The 23,666-nt window shown below is 44.2% G+C and overlaps 1 protein-coding gene across 2 annotated transcripts in view; it reads left to right on the top strand.

The window, feature by feature from the left end:
* The window catches only part of SPARC (secreted protein acidic and cysteine rich), a 184,248-nt gene that overhangs the window by 144,241 nt on the left and 16,341 nt on the right, over positions 1 to 23,666 (top strand). The window contains exon 1 of one of the 2 annotated variants that reach the window (XM_053377063.1): positions 16,143 to 16,312. The exons of the other annotated variant lie outside the window; for it this stretch is intronic. The gene's annotated coding sequence lies outside the window, so the exon portion shown is untranslated. Of the gene's footprint in view, positions 1 to 16,142; positions 16,313 to 23,666 lie in introns of those variants that run through there. 2 annotated transcript variants of the gene reach the window in all.

Here is a 23,666-nt window from a genome sequence, read left to right as displayed (position 1 = left end):
ATGGATTTGGAGCACTTCCAAACGGCTTGTTTATTGAGCATTCATCCTGATTTGTTTGCAGGGAGATTAGACTTAGTTGGCTAAGTCATGAGTATTCATTCTGATTTGTTTGTGGGGAGGTTGGAGAATATTGCATCAAAGCAAGTGTTAACCCACACTTTCTGCTGCCTATTCCAATCAATTTCCTTATCGCAAAAAGTCAAATTTTGGGGGAAGAGGGTGTGTCAGGATCCAATATGTGATTGAATCTTTCCTGGAAATAGTGACAGTCTGGAAGTGTGCCTGGTCTGTTTTGTAAGAAAACGAATGCTCAATAACATCGAGAAAATTATTATCCTGAGCTGGTCCATTAGCTAGTCAAAATAAACAAAAACAAAAAACCCGGTAAGAATCCACAAACGTGAATTGTCTTCAATTTTTTTAATGAGCACATAGCTTCCAGGGAGCCCAGGGCAACCCCATTGGCCAAGGTCACCTAGTGCTCTCTTGCACGTTGGCCTTTTTTCTCTGTCTCACCAGAGTGGTGCATGCTCTAGTTATATCCCGCTTGGACTACTGCAATGCGCTCTACGTGGGGCTACCTTTGAAGGTGACCTGGAAACTACAGCTAATCCAGAATGTGGCAGCTAGACTGGTGACTGGGAGTGGCTGCTGGGACCATATAACACTGGTCCTGAAAGACCTACATTGCCTCCCAGTATGTTTCCAAGCACAATTCAAAGTGTTGGTGTTGACCTTTAAAGCCCTAAATGGTCTTGGCCCTGGATACCTGAAGGAGCGTCTCCACCCCCATCATTCAGCCTGGACACTGAGGTCCAGCTCTGAGGGCCTTCTGGCAGTTCCCTCACTGTGAGATTACAGGGAGCCCGGGAGAAGGCCTTCCCAGTAGTGGTGCCTGCCCTGTGGAACGCCCTCCCACCAGATGTCAAGGAAATAAACAACTATCTGACTTTTAGAAGACATCTGAAGACAGCACTGTTTAGGGAAGTTTTTAATGCTTGATGTTTTATCGTGTTTTTAATATTCAGTTGGGAGCAGCCCAGAGTGGCTGGGAAAACTCAGCCTGATGGGCGTCTTCTCCTACTATTTCACTCTCATGCAAGCCAAGACACAAACTAAAATGTCTTCAGTCTTTTCCCTCATAGTGTCCATGCCTTCGACAGTGGTCTCCTCATGCTATACACTTATCCACTCACTGTGAAACACAGGCAAAGGGCAGGCAGGGGTGAGCAAACTTTTCAGCAGGTGGCCGGTCCACTGTCTTTCAGACCTTGTGAGGGGGCCGGACTATATTTTGAAAAAAATAATAATGAACAAATTCCTATGCCCCACAAATAACCCAGAGGTGCATTTTAAATAAAAGCACACATTCTACTCATGTAAAAATACCAGGCAGGCCCCATAAATAACCCAGAGATGCATTTTAAATAAAAGGACACATTCTATTTATGTAAAAACACGCTGATTCCTGGACCGTCCGTGGGCCAGATTTAGAAGGCAATTGGGCCGGATCCGGGCCCTGGACCTTACTTTGTCTACTCATGGGCAAAGGGATCTTAAAAGCAGCTGTGGTGCAGAGTAAGGGGTGTATGCCTGTGTCCTTGAGATCCAGTTGTATAAAGGTCTGCTTTTCCATGCAGGAAGCACAATCTGTGCCTCAATCTTCCCTTGTGATGATCACACACGTGTATTCACTGTCTAGAAACATTCTGGGAAGCCATAGCTATTTATTGCACGTGCAGTGGGCCCACAACCTGCATATACTTTACATATGCAACCTTACACAAAGGGATAAATGAATAAATGGAGAGAGAGGGAAAACCCAACATTCCCATACTCCATATATTTATTTCCCCACCCACACACCCAGCAGGGCTTTTTTTGCTTGTTGGGCTCTGAGAAGGTCACACAAGGGTCCTGGGATGCTCCCAGAGCCTTCAAGCCTTCTTCCCAGAGCCCAGTAAGCAGCCCTCCACCTTGCTGGGGGGGGGGGGTCTGGGGTTTCTGCTTTTGCATGCGGACCCCCAGGACCAAACCCTCGCGTAAGTAGTGAGCCAACTATATAGGTGTGTTATCAAAGGCTCACCGGGTTAGCAAAAGCCTGTTGGTTTCATTTTCCTAATTCCAGCTGCTTCCCCATACAAGTCAATGTGTGGGTGAAATTAACTAGACCAGAGGTATAGCTTCTGGGTTAGTCAATTCCAATCCCTAGGGAAACTTTGAAATAGATCAGAGAATCATAGAATGGTAGAGTTGGAACTGCTATAAGCAGGGGATCTTCATCTTGTAGTCAGCTAGCCCTGAGCATACATCTCTAATTCAAAGCACTTTACAGATGGCCATGTACAGATGGCCTCTTAGGACAACTTTGTCTCATGGCCAGACATGATGTGGTACACAGATAAGCCTTCAGCCACAATCTTTTTTGAGAAACAGATCAATCTGGCAGCCATCTTGCCACATGGAAAGGTTAAAAGCACATTAGCTGAAGAGAAGACTACAGAATATGACCCGGGTGGAGAAAGAACTTAGTTTCAGGCAGGTAGCCGTGTTGGTCTGACACATTCGAAATAAATTAAAAAATTAAAAAATTGTCCAGTAGCAACTTAGAGACCAACTAAGTTTGTTTTGGGGATAAGCTTTTGTGTGTATGCACACTTCTTCAGATACACACAGATGTGTATCTGAAGAAGTGTGCATGCACACGAAAATTTATACCCAGAACAAACTTAGTTGGTCTCTAAGGTGCAACCAGAAATTAGTGTTAACATTTCTGTCACAATGAGTTAGCACAAGCCTTAAGCTTAAAATAAATCACATATACAGTGGTACCTTAGGTTACAGACGCTTCAGGTTACATATGCTTCAGGTTACAGACTCTGCTAACCCAGAAATAGTACCTCGGTCAGGATGAGAACAGAAATCGTGCTCCGGCGGTGCAGCAGCAGCAGGAGGCCCCATTAGCTAAAGTGGTGCTTCAGGTTAAGAACAGTTTCAGGTTAAGAACGGACCTCCAGAATGAATTAAGTTCTTAACCCGAGGTTCCACTGTATTTTATTAGGTTTAAAATATTCTTTCTGTTTATTATTGCCACGTGCACAGAGCCACTTCTGAGGCAGGAGGAGAAGTGGCTCTTAAGTCTTTCAGTCAAGTAAACAAAGTGAGTGGCTGCCGGGTCCCAGCTGCGAAAACAAATACAGATGGGAATGATTTTGTCTGTGACTTGGGGACAGGGAGATCAAAGTGGGAAGGATGTGCATCCTGAAGAAGGGGGGAATGGGAGATTTGCAATAAAGAGGATTGCTGTAATGATGGTGTTATGGACTGAGTTGAATAGGATCCAAAATGCAGCAGTCTGATTGGTCCTAGAACAATAGGATCCAAAATGCAGCAGTCTGATTGGTCCTAGAACAATAGGATTCAGAATGCAGCAGTCTGATTGGTCCTAGAACAATGCAGCAGTATGATTGGTCGGCAGGAGCCACCCAATCCAGCTCCAGATAGAAGTGAATCCACAACCTGATTGGCCTACAGGAGAATTCCGGAATTAGACAATCACGTGCAGCCCATTGTGTACATAATGTATATAAAGCAGATACTTTGAGGGGACTTTCATTCATTCCTCCTCACCACTATGAGCTGAATAAAGAGCATGAAATCCACTCTCGACTCTGAGTATATTTCAGATTCCCAGCTCAGCCAATCAACAGGAGGGGCAGAAGGACATGCAGCCTTTTGCACTGCATTGATTGGAAGTTGCCAGAAAGGGGCTCACATCTCCCCTGGCACTTTCCCCCTTCCACTCTGTGGACTGCTTAGTGCAGTCATAGGCAAACTCGGCTGTACTCGACTACAATTCGCATCATCCCTGACCAGTGGTCCTGCTAGCTAGGGATCATGGGAGTTGTAGGCCAAAAACATCTGGAGGGCTGAGTTTGCCTATGCCTGGCTTAATGTGTCAAGAACCATGGGCTCTGTAATTGTTCAAGAAGCAGTGAGGCAACCCACTAAATCGAGCCGATATGTCTGGATTTCTTTTCAAAGTGGTTGGTTTTGATTTGCAATACACATCTTCAGTGGGCAGTTCTTCCGTTACATAAGCCCCGAGAGCAGAGAGCAAGCATTTCTTTAAAAGGTAATAAAGCTGACTATACTCTGTGGAGCAGATCCAGATTTCACCATAACCGAAACAGCCCTCAAGTAGGCCGTCTGGTTGGCTTTTGGGAGTGGGAGCTATTCTGGAAATGTCTGGTGCCACTGTGATTATATTCCATGGTTTCCTCTTGGTTTCGTACCTTACATTCAGTAGCTCCGTTGACAGAAGGAGCCAAAACTAACAAAGATGTGGCACTGGCAGAATATCTGGCCTGGGCTTTCCTGTTGATGGTGCTCTTTTGTGGCGCTGGAGCTGACAGCCCATGAGAAGGGAGATGCTTGGGCTTAAGGAGTGAGGATTTTATGAACAAAATCTTTTTTATTGTTATTAACAGCAGGACTTAGAGAACCGCACAGCAAGCAGAAATAAATAGGTGAAGCTTTTCCCAGCACACGGGATGGGGTGCCAAGCCTATTTTGCCAAGATTTTGACTGACTGCAATGGAGATTTTTTTTCTGTTAGTCATGCTGCTGTAGCTTTTTGCTGCTGTTTTCGGTGGGTGGGTGTGGTTTTTCTGAATTGCATGCTTCATAGGATTGCTAGTCCTACTCGAGAGCAGGCTCACTGAAGTTAGCAGACATATCGGGTTTTTTTTTTGTATGTAATAAGCATGGAAATAAGCATAAAAAAATAAAATTAAAAAAAAGAAGTTAGCAGACATGACTAACTTAATGTTGTTCATTTCAATGGGCAGGAGTCATCAAATGAACATCAGCAGGGGTTTGCAGGATCCACTTCCCAGTCACCCCTGCTCTAAGTCCTTAGGGAGGTGAGCAATTTTATCCTCAAAATGCGTTCCATTTTGTTTTCTGCTTACCAGGATGATACATGTTAATCAGCCTTGTGTGCCTCTCAGAAATGTTCTGCCAGATGGGCTACTTGAGGATGCAATGGAGGTGGAGAAGAAAGCTCTTTTGCCACCTTCACTACCAGGCAGGTGTTGCCTTTGCAGAAACCCTTATGCCTTTTGCATTTAAGCCATCTACTGGATGCTACAGAGCAAATATACTCATGGCTCAAAGTTTCCATGATGCTGAATGAATCTACTTCATTTGGTGGCTTCACTCAGGAAAATACAAGAAATGAGTCGGGTTCGGGAAAAGTACCAGAATGTTCAGGGCTTCTCTAAAAAAATTATCACTAAAGAATGCTCTTTTCTCCTTGCTTTTTGGACCAAAGTTTGCAGAATTAAACCTACGTTTCTGAAATCCCAAGAGGAAAGGCTGTGAGCCAGTTTCTTGACACGTCAGCTTGTGTACTGAGTGGCCTATTTTCCACTCCAGATGCAAGATATCTCTTGGGCAGAAACAGATGTAGGAGGGATGAAACCGTTCCCCTTCTATCCAGCAAAAGACTCAGAATTTCATTTGGAAGCCTCCCCCCGCACCCCCTTTTAGAGAGAGTGCTGCAGAAAAATTGCATGTCTTTATTTGATTTGATTCCTGTCCTGTATGATGAAATTAAAGGTGCCTTTTCTTGCCCCACTAAATTAAGATCAAGTCTTACTTCAAGCATCTTCTTTTATCAGTGAAGGCATTAAAAGTCCTTTTAGTAGCCGATTGGTTTTGTGGCCTGAATCTAACAAATCATCTACACTAGCAACACCTGTGCAAATGTCATGCATTGCGCATTAAACAGGCAAGTTGATCGATAATGGAAATATTTTATAAAGTGTTTTGATATACTTTTTTCTATATTTCCTTAGGTTGTATTAAGCAACCATGGGCTATTTGGGGGAGAAAAGGGAATGTATAAAATCGATAAGATAAAATAAACACAGGCCACAATCCAGCACAAAGCTAGGCAAACATAACACACACACACACACACCCAAAAAAGTGAAAGGGCTTATGCACACTTAACTCTGTTTTGGATTGTGACATCAGCATTTGCGGAAGAGTCGATGTTAACTCCTCAAACTTAAAACTGGCTACAGTTACTGACAAATATTAATGCTGGCTGTCTATTAAGAGCTCCACTGTGATAGTTTCCAGATGAATATGGCCTTCCTTCCTAGGGGGGAGCGGATCTTCAGGCTTGCATAACCCCATTGCAACACCACAACCCATTCAAAGCCATGCACATGTCCCCTGTTTTTTACAGCCAGCAGATGCACAGGAAGGGAAGGTGTTGAAACATACAGACACTAGCCAGCTCTCAGTATTTAGTAGTGTAGTTAGTGACTAATTGCAAGACAGCAGGATGAGGTGGGCCATTTCCACTCAACAGTTCTAGCCTAGAAAAACAGATCCAATCCTAACATGCACTTCTGAAGCCAGGAACAGGAGGAGCAATGCAGGTGTTGTGATGTGGTCAGCTTGGGTGGGTTTTAGATGTTTCCATAGTGATGTGGCAAAGGGCTGACACAATGGGATTTTGGAATCCACCCAGGAGCCAGACAACTGTCCCAGCCGCCTGTGGGCTTTATATCGAGCAAACCTGGCCTTGCACATTACACTTAAGCCACAACCACTGCATATATTTAAAGCACTCTTATGGCATTTTAAAAGTAATATTTTCCTCCCAGAGAATCCCAGTGTCAGGGACCGTACTGAGGAGAGCTGCACTGAGGAGGAATCGTGGGAGCCTCCCCCTCCCCCTGAGCCAGATCCTGAATCTTCCCAGGAGCAGGAGGAGCAGTATAGATTTGGAACACTGATTTGCAGAGGGGCACAGTTCAGAAGGCAGAAGCTGGGAAATACTGGATGGGGAACAGCTAGGAGAAGAAACACGGGAAGAGAGAGGGTTAACAGGATGTGAGGGTGAAATATACTCAGAGTCGCAAAGTGATTTCATGCTCTTTATTCAGCTCATAGTGGTGAGGAGGAATGAATGAATGTCCCCTCAAAGTATCTGCTTTATATACATTATTTACACAATGGGCTGCACATGATTGGCTAATTCCGGAATTCTACTGTAAGCCAATCAGGTTGTGGATTCACTTCTATCTGGAGCATGATTGGGTGGTTCCTGCCAACCAATCATACTGCTGCATTGTTCTAGGACCAATCAGACTGCTGCATTCTGAATCCTATTGTTCTAGGACCAATCAGACTGCTGCCTTTTGGATCCTATTGTTCTAGGACCAATCAGACTGCTGCAGTTTGGATCCTATTCAACTCAGTACATAACAGAGGGTGATCTGGCTGCGACATCTGTCACCCCATTGATTGCCAGGGTTGATTCAGCTGATCTGGCTGGCTAGGCGGGTGTCCCCTTCCTCCCTCACCACTCCATGTGCATCCCTCCCGAAGCTGCACACTCAGTGGAAGAGGACAACCATCTCAGATAGAAGGAGTGTACCATTCTTCGGTCAAGGGAGAGGGTTAACAGATTCACAGTCTCTGTACAGCATTCCTCCACTGCCTTCCCGAAAGTCGAGAAGAGCTCAGAAAGTTGCAGAACAGAAAGCACAGAGGGTACAAGGTCAGATTACAAGACTTAGATGTGATATAGGTTAATAGGGACAGAAAGGGGTGGGATCCTTAATTGGGAGCACCGCCATTACTAGGAGATGTGTTCTTTGTTTTCTCACTGTGATGATTAAGGTTTCAAACTGGTAAGAAGACTCCTTTCCTTTGTTCTGTTTATCTACTGCCATGGAGGAGGAAGCTAATTCCCTGAAGCCTGACAACCAGGAAATGTAGTTTGTGAAGAGTGCTGAGATTTGTTAGGAGACCCCTACTCACCTCAGAAAGCTACAATTTTCAGAAATATTTTAACAACCAACCCATCTTTCCAGGGAATCCTGGGAATCATAGCTCTGGGCAGGGAACTGAGGTTTTTGAACAACTCTCAGCATCCTTTACAAACTCCAGTTCCCAGGATTCTTTCGGGGAAGACGTGGCTATTTAAGTGGTATATGTATGGTACAGATGTGGCTTAAGTTTCACTTTCCCATCTGTAAAATAGGAACTGTAGCGATATACTATCCAACCCCAAAGAGCTGCTGGCAAAACGAACAGAGTGCACATTTCACAGGCAGGACCCTGTGAATTTTGCAAATCTGTAATCTCAACTGTTTGTGGCCCCAGAATGTTTATGGGAGTCACTGTCAATGGGAGGATCAGGTGAGTGCTAGAATTCTGCTTTGCCTGAGCCCACAGTCACCATTTTGGTTATTCTGATCAGCGACTGCACCACCACCCTTAGAATGGCTCCAACTTCCTCTTTTTCATCCTTCCTTCAGCACCAGCCCTCTTCCATACATCCTGTGAACACCACTTATGTGCATCCACATAGCAGCCTCTTGCTTCTTCTGCGTTGTTCTGGTCTTTATAAAATTCAATGACATGGTGGAATGTCAACAATACGGAAACAGCTCATTCCATCATTATAATGTTGTGAGCCCTTTGGAGTGTCTGACAAGCTGTAAGGAGGATATAGTTCTATGCATGTGTACACTCATACACAATGCAACATCTGCTTCCCATTTTATGAAGATCTGCATGTTTTAAAACTTCACATAATTGTGGTGGTGAACGTAGGGTGGTTCACTTCTAAATATGAAAAATCTTATTTCCTAGCCCTGTATTTTCAGGTCTCAGGACAGTTGATGTGGTTACTTCACTCTCACAACCTCTAAATATACCATTGATCCTGAGGGAGCTCTCTAGTTCATTTAAGGCAAGTGTTGGTGACCCTGTGGCCCTCCAGACGTTGGATTCCGACTCCCATCAGGCCCAGATGGCATAGCCAATGGTTGGGGATTATTGGAATGGCAGTCCAGGAACATTTGGAAGGCCACAAGTTCACCATCCCTGCTTCAACGCCAGACTGGTTGGGAAAGAGGTTAGAACATCCTCTCTTTGAGTTGTATCTTTACTCAGTGTAAATCCATTGGAGGTAATAGATTTAAGGAAGTCATGTTCATGAACATTGATGGGTCTACTCTGAGTATGACTAGCATTGAATGAAGCCTTTTTATCTTTATTTGTCTGTGGCAATATATTCATTTCTAGATGTTTTGTTGTTGCTTTAAGGTAACCATTGCACCATTGTGCTCGTCACAAACATTTTCTTCTCTTCCATTTGGTGGAATTTGGTTTACTTTTGGGTCTTAGGGTAGCAGAGTATAGTTTCAGTGCTCTGCCCCCAGAACCTCCAAGACCAGAAGTTAATGTCAGTTCACATTTTCCTTATGTGTATCATGGAGAAAAACATTAAGTGAACTGTCTCAAGGAGCAAGTTGTGTCTGAGGGTTTCTCTTGAGGGAACATGATTCACAGTTAAGTCATGCATTTCTGGATTCCTCCCTCCAGTACCATAAATTTCTGTCAGATTTATGGAAACTTCCCCAGTTACATGTGTTAACTTGTTTCTGTCTGTATCTAGAATGAGATGCACTGGGCCCATAATTCATGTGTTGCACTGTTCACACACAAAGCATAAGAATGCATTAAGGACATAACAGCAAATGTCTCTAGGTCCCTCTTCAGCCTACTATGTGGCATATTCTCCAATGGGACTTATTTAATAGCTGTAGGACTCTATTATGTGTACTGGTGGCCACTATGGGCTGCATTTCTACCTAATAGGACTAGCATCTTTTGGTTCGATCTCCCTACCTTGTTAGCATGTACCAAATTTTAGAATTCCGGCTGTTTTTGTATGTGGGAAGTAATGAGGCAAAACATGAAAATTTAACAACATGCACAACTGTGGCTCCTCCACCCAAAGTTCATCAGAGTATAGTAATAGAGCCCATTTCTGATGACGGGGTTAGATCAGAACAAGTGACATTATATAATAGATTCTGAGCACATGTGGAATTTATTTTCTCCACAGCTGAGCAGCAACCAGATCCCTAGTGATCCTGTGTTAAGTATAAAGGCTTCCCAGGCAACATGGAGGCAGGGCTCAATTCTCTACTGCACATCATTTGAGGATTTAAGACTTCTATCCAATACATAAAGTCCCATTGAATTCAGTGGACCTTGCTTCTGAGTAGGCATGTGCTTGACTGCAGTGAAATCACTGCATGAGTCCTGTTGCAATTCTGCACACTTGTACAAGCTGGGCACATTTGAGAAAACAAAAAGCCCCAGTTGTTGCTATCATAGAAAACAGCTACTACCTTCTAGTACAAGTACTTACATTTGTAAGTGAAATACAGGGGGATAGCAATCTATCTGATAAGCAAAGAACACTTAGATTATTATTAAAAACTCCTTGTTCCCCCCTCTATTAAGAGCCAAGACGTTAGCCAATCCCACAAGCATCCCCCACTTTTGCTAGCAAAGCAGCTCCTCCCAAGGACATGAAAGCTAAGCTTAGCTTTGTGCAAGGAAAGTGGAGGGGCTGGAGGGGGTCTAGGCGTTGGTGCTGCTTCAGTGCAGCATCTTTTCTGCATTGGATAATCGTAATTGCAAAGACATCCATGTGCTGGAACTTGCAAAGGGGAGGATTCCTGGTTAAATTCTATCTCCCTTTTTTCTGATGCAATTGCTCCTTTTTGCTTTTGTCAATGCTCTCCATTCAGCTGCCACGTATGTAAAGAAGTTGCAGTTATAATTATCTCGCTGGCTCTGTCATTTGGTGCTCTTTAAGGGAAGGTTTCGCTTCAGGCCAGAACGCAGAGCATTTAAGCAGCTGCCACGTTGCAAGCAGAAAGCGAGCTGGTTCCACTCTTTAAACTTTTCCAGATGTTTTTGTCTTAACAGGACAAGTCCCAGCAGCTGCACCATTTCAATGCCTCGAGGCTGGAAGGCATAACTAGTCCACCGCAGAAAACATTCAGCCTTGCTGAAGCAAGTGACTGAAATGCAGGAATGGGAATTGTACAGAAGCATCTAAGCCGGTTGCCACCTTTTAAACTGGATCAGCTCCTGTGCCTTTAACAGCAGACCAATGTGCCGAAAAGTTGCTGGTAAAGCTTTTTCAAAAAATCTCTTATGTCCATAACAGCAAGGATGGAAAATTTGTAGCCTCCCCCCATAACTTTGGTGGAATTCATCTCCCATCAGCATGGCCAGTGGTCAAGGATGGTTGGAGTTGTAGTTCAACAACATCTGGAGGTCCACAGGTTGTCCATCTGTGCCATATCAAGGACTGCTAAATTTCTAGATATCTATAGCTACTGTTAAAAGGCATAAGGATGATGGCAGTGTTTAAAAAGAGAGGCACAAGCTTAGGCAGAAGAGAGGCAAACTAATGCATACTGGATGGGAGTGAGTTCCATTTAACTCAGTGGGCTTTACTTCTGAGTAGGTGTGTATAAAATCGCCCCGTCAGTGTCCACATATAATCTTCTTGGGTATTTGACTCCCAGCTATTCTCAGAAAATGCAGCAGTTAGGGGCTAGCAAAAGGGCCGGCCAAGTTATTGCACTCCAGGATGGAGAGGTTGTTTTGTTTTTGCACACCTAAGCCACACAACATCTGTGCACATCCTATCCCAATGTCTCAGTCATCAATGGTGAGCTGCACAAGGATGCTACAGGCCACACGTGGCAACATGCAAGCAACACACTGCCGCCTCATGTCTTCTTTGCCCTGAGGTTTGATTCCCACACTTCTGGTTGTACGTTGAAGCCCAAACCAGGCGCTGGGACTACATGAGTTCCCTGTGCTGAGCTGGCCTTAGATACACTCATGCTTACTCTTTTCAAAAAAGAGTTGGTTGAAGACTGCTCTCACACACTCTAGGCCAAGCTGAACATGACACACACACCCCATCTACGTGGCCATTAAGTACTCATTGTAAATCATAGACAAACATTCTCCGAATGTCCCGTTTTATTTGAATCCCAAACGTTTGAAAATGAGAACATGACTATGAGAAACCAGGATGCTGCTCCAGTCCACATTTCTGGTTTCCAGGGCCAAATACCAACAATCCAATTAATTTATATACCTTCTCTTTCAGATGGGTGTGTCAGACATGGCCTCCCTAAATAAAACAACAGTTTTCCACTCACCTTCAGTAATTGATGGACCAACCTTCTCCTCCCAACCTTATCTAAAATGCTCCTTCATTTTCAGAGTTAACATTTTCTCACTGTTTAAAATGAAGTCTTTGTTAAAACGAGGGGGGGCGTTGATAAACAAGAGTCCTAAAAGGACTTTTTCTTTGAAAGTTCTTTGCCATGGAAATTCTTAAGAGATATGCCTGGTAGCATTATGAATGAGTTGTTCAAAGACAATGATGCCTCTTGCTTTTGATTTATGAAATATCATAAATTGGGTTTGTGAACCATCACCATTGTTATACAGTAAAAGCGTCACACACAAAAAGAACAACACATATGGATAGTTGCTACTGGAACCTAGTGAGTCACCAATCCCATCCTTTTGAATATGTATCACGAATAATCTAATTGATACCCCATTGACTAAGATCATGCATTCCAACTACCGGTACTTAGGCTTTGCTGCTCAATCTGTAGACATCTCAGAGCTATCTGTTGGCCACAGAGGTCATGCTCAGGCTGCCTGACAGCTGCACTACGTATGATTCAGTCCCATTTACGACTCCCTTGAGGGAATTCTCCCCCCTCCCTGGTTTTGCCTTTAATCTCACAAGAAAAAAGAATTGCAATTGAATTGGGAATTCCAGAGAGTCAAAACTTTCCATTTACAGTGGTACCTCAGGTTAAGTACTTAATTCGTTCCGGAGGTATGTTCTTAACCTGTAACTGTTCTTAACCTGAAGCACCACTTAAGCTAATGGGGCCTCCTGCTGCTGCCGTGTCACTGGAGCACAATTTCTGTTCTCATCCTGAAGCAAAGTTCTTAACCCGAGGTACTATTTCTGGGTTAGTGGAGTCTGTAACCTGAAGCGTATGTAACCTGAAGCGTTTGTAACCTGAGGTACCACTGTATGACTATGTAAGCTATAATTATTGAAGTTTTTGCTGTAGCTGATTAACCTATGCAGATTGATAATGTTGAAGCAAGTGTTGACCCGCTACTGTGAGCATCTTTCTATCATTGATAACCGTGCCTACATTACCTCTTCTGCCCGCTTCCTTTGCTGTTGCCTTGATGTTGGAAAACAAATTCAAGGTAAATGCCTTCAGGAAGGCCAGTGTCTCTATGTATGATCCCAGCAGAGAGACAGAGATGGAAAGATTTATTATTGTTTAGTATGGAGAAATGGTTGTTGAAACTATGGGAGGCAAGGCTGATATGTTTGATTGGAGAGAGGTCATTGGTGACATTTGTTAATAACAATAATGGGAGAACCCCCTTTTGGACTTTTTGTGTGAAAAGGAAAATGTATGAATTTGGGACACATGGGTCTGAAGACTGGGGAAATATTGCTTAACAGAAAGTAGAACCATTCTAGAGTGAATGTTTTGAATAATTTCTTTTATGTAACTGACAGATAGAAAATTGGAAATCCTATTTATTTCTCTCTCTCTCTTTTGTTTTCCTTTGGTGTCCTCTGCTCTGGCCATTATTGGAGTCCAAGGATTACACACATATGAAGGAGGCAGGTGGATGAAAGGACCCTGGGTGAGAGGCAGGGTAGGGAAGATCTCCCAGGATGAGAGATTGGGAGAGGAAAGGAAATCTCCCAGGTGAGAGCTGGGAGGGCCCACTACTAACTGGGGGAGACAAAGGTTAAGAGCTACATTTGAGAGAGGACTCTGCGTTTCCTTTTCTCTTTCTTTCTCTGTTCGTGTTCTTACCTAGATTAGTTTCTTTTAACTTACTGTATCACAAAAAAGCTTTAGCGAAATCTTATGGAAAAAGGGCAAGTTTAAATAGAAGTGGGGTTTTGGGGGTGGGCAGGGGGGAATCACTAAAACTCACAGGCATTGTACTGCTTGAGATTTCTGAAATTATAAATATGCAGACAAGATGGTTGCTGACTCCTTAAATTCTGCTAGCATGAGGGAAGGCAAGAAAGAGGGTATCTCTGAAAACCAGTTACTGGGAACACCAAGTGGGGACTGTACTGTTGCCCCCAGGTCCAGCTTGTGTGGGTTTACCACAGGCTACTGTGAGAACAGGATACTGGATTAGATGGGCCTTTGGCCGGATACAGTGAGACTCTTCTTAGGTTATCAGCCAAAAGGTTGGAGAGTTTCTACTCAAGGCTAGGTTGCATTCTATCAATATATAAATGTAAGAATGTTAATAATGCAGATGACAACCAATCCCCTCACCGCCAACCCCCAGTTTATAAATGGCTGTGGTTAATACTATAAAATGCTGTGTTTCACAAACTAAGTTTTTTGGAAATTCAGCTTATCTCCCTGGAAAAAAGGGATATCCATGTTAATGGTGTTTTTATTTTCATAGACTTGTTATAATTCCTATTATAGCAATAATAATAATAATCTGGATTGTATTACTGGTGTCTTTGGCCCCCCTTCTGCTTCGAGATATCATATATGCTTTCCACGATTATTTTGTTCAGTTCTTTGATTTTGCATTTTAATACAACAATACAGGAAAAATCAAATAACTGTAGGACCTCTTGTTCACACCAATATGAGGTCACTCACCACCCAACTGGCCACAACCCAACACAGAATTACTGTGCTTAAGCCCCTTTTAATCAATGGACTTAAGCTACATTGGATTGTTGCCACCCTCTTTGCAATATGTGAGCATGCCCTGAATAGGTTTATGAGGTCAGACGGATCCTTCCGTCTCTTAGCAATGCAGACTCTCCCGTATACACTTAAGGCCACTCCACACAAGACGATTTCCCTGTTCTGTAGGTGGGAGGATACAATATCCTAAGGGGCTGCTGCCAAAAATGGTACCCCTGTGTTCATTTTTTCACCTCCGCTATATGTTGTCATCCTGTGCCATTATCCTGAGCACATCATAGCCGAGCAGGGACGTAGAATTAGCGTAATAAGAGCAGGATGCAAGGAAAGTTGAGTTCCATGCTGTACGTAGATGGGGGAAAGGGAATGTGACACTGGGCTGCTGTTTTCAGAAGCAGGCTTAGGGGGGACAGTTGCGTGGGTGATGTGTAGTTTCACTGTGGAAAAAAACAGATACACTGTGAGTTGGGAAGTGCAGCCGTGAGTATTAATTCTGCCACATGGATTAAAAGTCTCTGTATGCACTTTGTCGTTCTTCTGACCGAGAGTCTGTCCTTTCATACAGAGCTCTGACTGGTGAGGGCCATTGTGGTGTGGTGGTTAGAGTGTCAGACTTGGACCTGGGAGATGAGGGTTCAAATCCCCACTCAGCCACGAAGTTTGCTGAGTCATCTTGAGCCAGTCACTGCCTCTCAGCCTAACCTACTTCACAGGGTTTTTATTCCTTGAGCTCCTCAGAGGAAAAGACAGGCTAGAAAAGCAATAAATGAATAAAAATTCAATAGATAAATGTCAGTGTAGGGAAAATATGTGCCAATCGCACACTAAAAGATGGCTATGAATGCCAGCAAAAAAACAGTGGTGTGCTTCATTATATAATTCCCATTATAGCAATTAGGGAAGTTTTTAATGTTTGATGCTGTATTGTGTTTATAATATTCGGTTGGAAGCTGCCCAGAGTGGCTGGGGAAACCCTGCCAGATGGGCGGGGTATAAATAATAAATTATTATTATTATTATTATTATTATTCCTTTGTCACACTGCTTGCCTTAGGAGTTGGTGCTAATGTTGATGGCACTATTGTTGTCCTTTCCCTAGAATAGTTGCAACTGGATCCTTTGCTTCAGTCAGGTTATGCACCAATACGCAGCCATCTCCATCGGTCTGCAAGGTTTGTATGAACAGGAAGGACTGGGCAGCGCCCCGTAAAGCTGACAATATTTTTGGGAAGAACAAAAGAGTCTTTACTGGAATCCTGAAATGCCTGCCACAAATGTGGCGCTCGCCTATGATTCTCCATCAGCTCCGCTGCCTAAAGGCAGTGTATTCCTCCGCCACTTCTTGATTGCTCTGGTCTATCATTTAGTTTTTGGCTGCAGCCTCAGATTATATTTTTGGGACTCGGGAAGAAGGGGACGAGGTGGGAGGGGGACGGGAGGGGGAGAGCCAGCCCACTGTAGAGAGAAAGAAACAGAATTGGAAAATAGAGAAGGAGGAGGAGGAGGAGGAGAAAGAGAGCCAGCCAAGCAGAAACCCAGCCCAGCAAACCTCGGAACGGTTTCCTGTTGCCTCCTTCTAAAACACTTAGATTCCTTCAGACCCTTGAGAGAGGCTGAAGTTTTCTCAGCTCCACTGCCCTGTCCTTGAGGTATGGCATCAAATCCTCCTTTTCCATTCTCTGCTCTTTCTCATTCCTCTCTGTTATGATACTAAGCAAGCGAATCACAGTTTGCCAAAGATTAACAGTGCTGGTGGAGAGGGGGAGTTGTATTAATGTGTGGGAATATTTTTTTGCATTTTCTTGACTTTCCATTCTTGAGAATTTTGCTTGCTGCACCTTACTTTTGTTCCTCAGTTCGAAAGCTATTCCCACCCCTCTTATAGCTGAAGCATGTTAATAGGCTTAGTTCAATGACATTTCAGAAAGAACAGGATTTTGCTGCTTATTTCATTGCTTTTCGCTGCTCGCCATAAATATGTGTTTATTTATTGGAAGGAGATGACAGTAATTTTCAAGCAGGTTGTTACTCTGTTGCTAGGATTTCACAATTTAATTCCTCCCCTCTAAAAATAATAATAATAATTAGGTCTGGCACATGGAATGCAGCCTGTCATTGGTCACTTCAGGTTACGAGCATCTAAGGAACTAAACTTGTCAAGAGAACGTTATCTTAGCACATTTAGCCCAACGATATTTTTCTTTCCAGAAAAAGGCCATCAAAAGAAGAAGAAAGTTGTTGTTTTTAAAGTACCGGTATACTACCCCCTGCAATTGTCTTTATTTATCTCACTGATTTGCTTTTGGCAGAGTGACAGCAGTACAGAAAGAGGATGAATTTCAAGTCAGAATGTTGTGGGGTTTTGTGTTTGTTTTGTTGTTGTTTTTTTAAAAAACACAACAGTGGATGCTAAAAGGGATTTCATTGCCTTTAAAGGCAGCCACTGCCTCCCCTGCTCTGACCCAAGAGAATAGTTCAGCTGCTCTTTTTTTTGTTTGTTCCCTCTTGGAACAGTATTTTATTCCAAAACGTTTGCCAAGAAAAAGGCAGTTAATTTTGAATTGCAGAGTGCAATCTAAGCGCCTGGAGCAGTTTAATCTGGTGCAGATAGGAAAGTGCCCTGTTGCTCCGAGCAGTCTATTTGTGTGCGTATTGGTGGGGGACGAGGGGAAATATAACAAAAATGCAATGGATTGTGACTCTGGAAGGGTGGTGAAGTTGAAGGGGGAAAATGTTTATGTGTGTATGCGGAGGGGATTAAGGAAAATGCATGCACAGTCCATGAATCAGTTCAAACAAAGCCATTGTCTGCCACATAGGCAGAAGCAGGAGATTTGAGGTGGGGGTGGGGAGATATCAACTTTTCAAACTTTTGCCAAGCTCCGCCTACTGGGGTGGGGGAAAGGCGCTCTTCTCTTGTATGACTCTCCCACAATGGAATGTCGGCTTCCATGGCAACCCTTTCAGGGCCTTTTGGTTCAGGAGATGCAAGGCCTTTATGGCCTGAGACGCGGAAAGGAAAAGATGTGTTCAGCTGGAACTTTTCCCCTTTGCAGAATTTTAGATGCGGAAAAGTTCAAAGGTTTATTTTTTGAAGTGCTGCTTTCGGTTCTGAATCGCCCTTCTATGCAGCATCCAAAAAGAAGGAATGTAGAAAGACACAACAGAGCGCCTCTTGACTTCTCCCCAGTTGTCCTTAACTGACGTTTCAATCTATTATGGCAGAGGGGATCTCATAACACACACATCTTCATGTCAGTAAAGTATTTCAGTTCACTCGCTATCATTAAAGCCAGAGCTTGGCTTCTGCAGAGGATCAGCCAGGGCTCCATTGGGGACTGTGTGTTCAATGCTTGAACTCAGTTCTGGAATACGTAAAGTAAAGGAATATATCTTCTGTGCAAGTGTCTTTACCACTAACTATAGTGGTGGTGGTGGTGGTAGTAGTAGTACAGTGGTACCTTGGGTTACATACGCTTCAGGTTACATATGCTTCAGGTTACAGACTCCGCTAACCCAGAAATAGTACCTCAGGTTAAGAACTTTGCTTCAGGATGAGAACAGAAATCGTGCTCCGGCGGCGCGGCAACAGCAGGAGGCCCCATTAGCTAAAGTGGTGCTTCAGGTTAAGAACAGTTTCAGGTTAAGAACGGACCTCTGGAACAAATTAAGTACTTAACCCGAGGTACCACTGTAGTAGTAGTAATAATAATTTATTTATATCCCCAGCCACTCTGGGCGGCTCCCAACAGAATATTAAAAACACGATAAAACATCAAACATTTAAAATTTCCCTTAACAGGGTTGCCTTCAGATGTCTTCTAAAAGTCAGATAGATAGTTGTGTATTTCCTTGACATCTGCTGGGAGGGCATTCCACAGGGTGGGTGCCAGTACCGAGAAGGCCCGCTGCTTAGTTCCCTGTAACTTCGCTTCTCACAGTGAGAGAACCTCCAGAAGGCCCTCGGCGCTGGACCTCAGTGTCTGGGCTGAATGATGGGGGTGGAGACACTCCTTCAGGTACGCTGGGCCGAGGCTGTTTAGGGCTTTAAAGGTGAGCACCAACACTTTGAATTGTGCTCGGAAACATACTGGGAGCCAATGTTGGTCTTTCGACACCGGTGTTATGTGGTCTCAGCGGCCACTCCCAATCACCAGTCTAGCTGCTGGTCTGTTCCCTGCAACTCCAGATTAAGATGTAAATCTTCCAGAGCCCCAACTCTGGGACAGCCACTGTTTAATGGTATAGCGAAAGAACAGCAATTATGCCCACACAGTTATTTATGTCAGCTACATTCATGCCAGCTGTTTATATCTTAAAACAAAGGGCTATGATTAAACAAACCAGCCTTTAATTAGCTTTGTGCGGTACTTGATAGTTTAGGTATTCTTTATAACTTAAGAAAGTTGCTGATATCTTTTTGCACTGGAGGAGGGGTGAACTGTAGGGGTTTCACAGGTGGTGAGCATCTGGGCTTCCGTCCAGGCCAGACTTCCGGCCACTTTCCTCTTGGGACAGACTGCTGGTAGCTGACAACATGAATGCTGAGCAGCTGGCCTTGCTTTCATCATGGTGCCGCAGAATCCATAAAATAACATGACCCAAAATAACTGGAAAATTACAAGCAAAGCAAGCCCAGCTTTCCAGTGCTGGATATCTCAGACAGGACTTAGAATTTAGTCAGGTCCATCCATCCATTTATCTGTAAGCCTTCTTGAGTCCCAGTCTGAGGGGAAAGCATTATTATTATTATTATTATTATTATTATTATTATTATTATTAGCCACAATTGTGGCAGGGCACCACTTCTGCTGAGATACAGGACATCTCCCCAGAGGCCCATGAGATGGCACAGGGACTTCTGGAGCAGTCTCTTATTTCCTGGTAGGAGGGAAATCTAGAGAGAGCAGAGCACAACTTCCTTGTGCTACTTTTGTCTCCACAAATGCTGACAAGAAGTCAGCGCTGTCTGCACTGAAATGAACACGAGAGAATTGTTCTCTTGCTCCTTCCTTGCTGCCAGACACCCCTTTCCCCGGGAAATGGAAGATCACCTCAGTACACCAGGGAGTGAAGTAAAGCTATAGCCATAGCTGTCAACGTTTCCCTTTTTTAAGGGGAAATTCCCTTATTCCGAATAGGATTCCTCACAAGAAAAGGGGAAAGTTGACAGCCATGGCTATAGCTAGTCCTTGCAGGAACCCAAATGTACAAGTCCTCTTAAGCCAAAACATTTTAAGGCCCTCTTACTTGAGAGACACCGCCCCACAATAGGGAGCTGTTGTTGTCCCAACTACAGCCCCAAGCTCAGGTTTATCACCCCAATGAGAATTATGCCCCAGGCAGCACATTAAATATCATAAAGATGCATGTGATTTTTCTTTCTTTCAAAAACTATTTGCTAATTCAGACTGGAAAGTATTTAGCTTGTGCAGCTAAGGAGTAGCAATAAAGACCTAGATCATATCCCTGATATTACAGTCCTATAAAGCTTCTTTCCCTTTATTTTTACGGTGAAAATTACCTGCTGCTTTCCTCTGCCCTTAAGCCTTGTATATTCTGACATGTATCATTTTCTCTCCAGATAAAGCCACACATTTGATACTAGGGAGCTGAATTATTGGGTAGTTCTCTTGAATGAGTTCTTAAAATGATGATAATTTATACAGTGCTTCTGCCAGAGCAGACTAACATCAGCTTGTTTTTACAGAGGAGAAAATGAAAGGGATCACCATTTGCCGACAGGAAAGGGAGGACTTAATGTGTGTGCCTAACAATACAAAGTGGAGTCAGAAATAGAATCTCCATCCTGAGCTCCTTTGGGAAGAAGGACAGGATTAATAATAATAATAATAATAATACCCAACCATTACCCAAGCTTTTCTTTGCTCATAGTATTACATCTTTGTAAGCTTTTAGCTAGTGTGGCTGCTGAAACATGGAGTTACTAGCAGTGGCGTAACGCCCTTTGCCAGCGCCCAGAGAACATGAGCGCGCATGTGCCCCAGGCAGGAGCAGAGCATGCTCATCCAGCCCTTGTCACTGATGCCGCCGGGCGGGTGTTCACGTGCCATGCGGGAGCAGGGTGTAGAGGGTGCCCTTCACACTTCACCATCTGCACTCCCCCACCCCTGTCGCCGATGGGCAAACTCTGCTATGCTGGGCAGGCGCAGAAGGTGATCTTCATCCTCTGTGCTGTCCAGTCCCTGCCGCTGGCAGGGTGCAAGGGGGATCTCAGTGGGGTGGGGGGCTCCTGGTTCATGGCCCCCCCCAGATTGTTCGCTCAGGGCAACATCCCCCATTCCCCCCCATGCCACTGGTTACTAGACAGTCTTTAATGTTGTAAATTGCTACTTGGGTTTAATAATTGGAAATGAAATGGTGATGCGATCAGTTTCCCTGAAGATGAACAAGACAGGGTTAAATGCATAAGAAGAGCCCTGCTAGATCAGGCCAGTGGCCCAGCTAGTCCAACATCCACAAGATGCTTATGGGAAGCTTGCAAGCAAGATCCTAGCACAGCAGCACTCTCCCCTTCTGTGGCTTTCAGCAAACTTGCATTCTGTTCATGGAGGCAGAATGCAGCCCCCAGGGTCAGCCGCTATGGGTAGCCTTTTCCTCCATGAGGTTTAAAAGCAAGCTGTGCTGCATTGATTTATTTTTGAACAACTTTTTATGGTTTTTTTTTATAAACAGCAAGCTGCACTTTAAAAGTATTACCATTGCAGAAATAGCTATCACACAGCCCCCCATTTCATTTATATATTTTTAAAAATCTGGCATAGCACTTCAAGCAAGACCAGATAGCTGTGCCCACTCTTTATTTAAACTCCCTCTAATTCGTCAGTGTAGGGTTACTCTCAGGCATTGTGAGAAATTCAGCTTGGTGCTGCTGCGCCTCAACCGCCACCAGGTACACTTGCCAGGGCCTGGTGACAGAGGAGGCTGACCATCATTGAGCATTTGCCCAAGGCTCCCTCAGCCTGGCTCAGTGGGCTTCCTCCCATGTTAGTGACTGACTGTGGATTGCAAGTTACAAGCACAAACCGCTCGCTCATGGTACTCATCTGCAAACCTTGGTTTGCGGTTTGAAGGCTTTCTGCATGAGCAACAGTTGCAAAAGGGATCCGTTTTGTTTACGATCCTGGTCAAGCCATAGTAGAAGGTAAAGGACCCCTGGACAGTTAAGTCCAGGCAAAGGCGACTGGGGTGCGGTGTTTATCTCACTTTCAGGCCGAGGGAGCCGGCGTTTGTCCACAGACAGCTTTCTGGGTCATGTGGCCAGCATGACTAAACCGCTTCTGGGGCAACAGCACACTGTGATTGAAACCAGAGTGCACAGAAATGCCGTTTACCTTCCCACCGCAGCGGTACCTATTTATCTACTTGCACTTGTGTGCTTCTGAACTGCTAGGTTGGCCGGAGCTGAGACAGAGCAACAGGAACTCACCCCATTGCACGGATTTGAACTGGCGACCTTCTGATCAGCAAGCCCAAGAATCTCAGTGGTTTAGACCACAGCACCATACCAGTCAACTTAACTGATTGATAAAAAGCCGATCCTGAAGAAACATTTGGCTCTATCTGAACACTCGTAAGGCTTTTTGCACCCTCTCAAATCTGCACCAGAGGGTTTGCTGAACTCTCCAGAACAGAGTGCAACAGCAAAAAGTGGGAATTAGTGAGAATTACCTTCCTTCCCAGTCCATTCACAGAATTTTTTGCTGGAGCAATGAGTTGGCCATGAACAGAAGGACCCAACTAGAAGCATCCCTTCATAAATGCTGCATTTGAGCCATATTCATATAATGCTGCTACATGGATAGGTGCTGCACAGCTCTTCTCAGAAAGAAAAGGCTCAGGATAAGTGAGCATACAGACTGTGCACACTATGATAGCTTTTTAAGAGAGACATGAATTGGCAACATAGGTTAATATCCCCACCATGTCAAATCAGGGTTGAAAGAGTAGTTAGTATGAAGGGTGTGAGAAAAGGGGTGCAGGCTCTAGCCTTGGTCCATGACTCCGCATCCTTTAAATGAGATGGAATGTGAACAAAGAGGACAGCAGAGAAAATTGAGTTTGTGGTCATTTCAAATGCTGGGTAATGAACGTTATCCTGCCTTGGGGAAAGGCAGAGAAAGCAGTCCATACTGTCCAGAGGAAGCCACCAATGCTAATCTTAGAGAGAGGGGAGAGAAGAGAATATCTGCTAAGAGATGCTTGAGATATGCAGTTGATAAAAGGCAGCCACCAAAGCCACCTAAATTGCTGGTATGGAAATAGGATGATCACATCTTTTCAAAGCTCTTTTAAGTAACCCTGCTCTCATTATTCATTATCACCATAAGGTGCTGTTTTGCATAGGAACATATGTCAAAAGGAAAGAGCAAGGAAAGGTGGCCTGATGTATGTGTTCTGCAATGGACTCTAGGCGTTAAAGACAGCAAGGCAAAATGGTGGAGTCAGCTAGGACAAAAGAAACCCTTACAACAGCCTATGTGCTGCATTCCAGATATCACGGGGGGGGGGGCACCCAGGGGAGATGCCCTGGTGGGAACCTTCCTTAGCTCTGCAGCAGCTACCAGTTTCAAGCCTATTCTGGGTATAATGTGGACTTGAATGTTGATTTAAAGTGGGGATTCAATATTCCGCTGTTCCTTGCGGACTATAGACCACAAGGCAACAAAGAGGTACACGTGGCACCCAAGGGAAATTGCCAGGACAGGGAGTTTATGCAAACTGCCACCTAGTGCGCTTTCCCTTTCACAAGAAGCTTTCCCTGGGATTGTTGTGTCAGATGCACTGGTGTAGTGGCAAATATTGAAGAGCTCATCATGACAACCTTCATAGCCACACCCTAAAGGAGTGTCCAAAAGTACAGGCAGCTGCACTGATCCCTATATTTATGTGTGCATAAATGTGTGCAACACACACACACACACATATCAAAATGTAGAAGTACATAGCATATTACCAAATTGGTTAGAATGAATATGACCA

The sequence above is a fragment of the Podarcis raffonei genome, chromosome 2, assembly GCF_027172205.1.
Source record: "Podarcis raffonei isolate rPodRaf1 chromosome 2, rPodRaf1.pri, whole genome shotgun sequence".
NCBI classification, from domain to species: Eukaryota; Metazoa; Chordata; class Lepidosauria; order Squamata; family Lacertidae; genus Podarcis; species Podarcis raffonei.
This window is presented reverse-complemented; position numbering and strand designations above follow the sequence as displayed.